Source organism: Propithecus coquereli, unplaced genomic scaffold, assembly GCF_000956105.1.
Source record: "Propithecus coquereli isolate 6110/MARCELLA unplaced genomic scaffold, Pcoq_1.0 Scaffold190, whole genome shotgun sequence".
NCBI lineage: Eukaryota > Metazoa > Chordata > Mammalia > Primates > Indriidae > Propithecus > Propithecus coquereli.
The window spans coordinates 451166-453393 of record NW_012143857.1 but is presented as its reverse complement, the minus strand read 5'-3'; positions in this window follow the sequence as shown (position 1 = coordinate 453393).

The window sequence follows — 2228 nt, the reverse complement described above, 5'->3', positions numbered from 1 at the left end:
TTCAGTCTGTCCAGTCAAGAAAAATCAGCATTTTGATTACTGAATTGTTCCCTTCTCATCACTTTTTACCGTCATCAGACACAAATGACTGCTTCTAAAGTGTTCTTGTCAGTGTTTCCTATCATTTCTGATGTAAATCTAGTCATGACACTTCCTTGTTACAAGTTTTTATGCCTGCTTATCTGAACAGCTTTCACAAAGTTGGTTCCACCTATCAGTCAAATAAGACAAGAGAAAGACAAATTTCTGGAAACCCAGGACAGAAGAAGAGAGCGAGTGAAAAAATGAAAAAGACATGCAACATTCACGTTCAAGGGATGTGGACAGCTTTCTTGTTCGGAACATCAATTTCTGTCTGTCAGATTTAAAACAGTGCTGCTGCCCAAAACATCAAGATGCAGAAGGACAGACAGATATTGGATGGAAAAGGGAATAATGTTAAAGGCTATGAAAATGTATATCACTATTAAAGAGTTTGAAACCAAAAAACAAAAAACGAAGAAAAAAGAAACCGCGCCTCTAGCCCCAGACTGATTGGACTTAGAGCTCAAGTTTTACACTTTTTATTTGTGATACTAATAAACAGTTTTTTAACATATGTTCCTTGGTTGCAGACTCTGAAAAATGAGAATAGTAATCATACATGCAACTTAAAATTTTCCATACGAATTTAATCAGTTACCCACAAGCAAAATACTGAAAATATTTTTTTAATTTAGTAAAGGCTCAATAAGTACCACTTATTAGGAGCATTATTATATTTTTAAATTCAATTCAATAATATTTTTGGTAGTAATGGCATTGAGTTACGAGAAGTGCTAAGAATTCAATAATGAGGTGAAATGTTTAAGTAAAAAAAAATCTAGCATCTAAATTCAAAATTTTTAATCTTATAAAATATAGAATATTTACTGTAAATTTTACTTAGATTTTGAATTAGCATGAATTAAGGATTTCACTTAAGCTAGAATTTACACCAATCACAACTGAAATTTTTAAATTGAATTTTGAGAAAAAAAATATAGTGATACTACCACCAATTCAGTTGACTGAAAGACTCACAGAAAAAGAGATTTAAAAAAAATGTTATTTATGCTTTAGGAATCAAAAAAAGTTTTACTCTTAAAATAATTTAAGTGTGAAAGCAATCTGTTGGTATGATTTAAAATAACTAAAGATATTTTGGTTATACAAAATACTTCTTTTTGTAGTTACAACACTTTTTTATATTCTTGCATATTCTATTTATTTTGGTTTGTAGAATGAACATCTTCATGAACATAATATTAAAGTGTTAATAACTAAATGGTTACCAGGATTGGTATGCCAGTAAATATCATTAATGTAGAGGGTAAGAGAGCGTCTTTGTAATGTATTATAGGAGAAGAACTTGGAGATTTCTGAATGTTCTTTTAGTGATTACAGACAAAATGAAATGTTAATATAATTTAAAAATCTAAATTAAAAGACAATAAGAAAAAATGATATCACTCTCAAATAACAGAGAGAGAGTTAATGTCCTTAGTATGCAATTTAACATCATGCCTTGTGAATAGTCACCTTCAAATAAATACATTTCTATCAACAATAATATACCATTTTAAAAAATTATCTTATCTAAGGTATAGAAAGAGAATATGAAATTCTGTGAGACTGAGAGAAAGTCAGTAAGCTCATGCTTTTCTCATGAGAGGAGAAATTGAAATAGTCCTTCTCTAAACTGATTTGGCAAAATTCTTTACAGATCTTCGCAATAATCATAATGTTGAATCAGATATTCTTTACTCATTAACGCATGTTAAAAATAATTGTAGACATGAATGAGGATTTATGCCATGCAATATATAGTGCAATGTAATATATAGTAACAAAATTGAATGTTTCAAAAACTGAGAAAAGTCTTTTCAAAATATATTATTTTTTCTTGTTGAATTTAGGAAACTCAGAAAAGAATAAGAGAAAATGTAAACCAACAAAAGCCTTGTATTCTTCAGATATAAATATTTTGGTGTATTTTAATTTCTTTTCTTTTCTATCATATTTGAGGAGGATGTGTGTTCAGTTGTTATGATTTCCAACTCAAGGGCCAGATACAGCTAAGTTTTGACATTTAATAGCTGTCATTCATTTACAGAATTAATTTAATCCTTGAAAGACTAATAAATATGAAGATTCTAATTGGACTCATATCAAAGGACTCTGAGCATGAAATTAGATAGTTCAAGGAA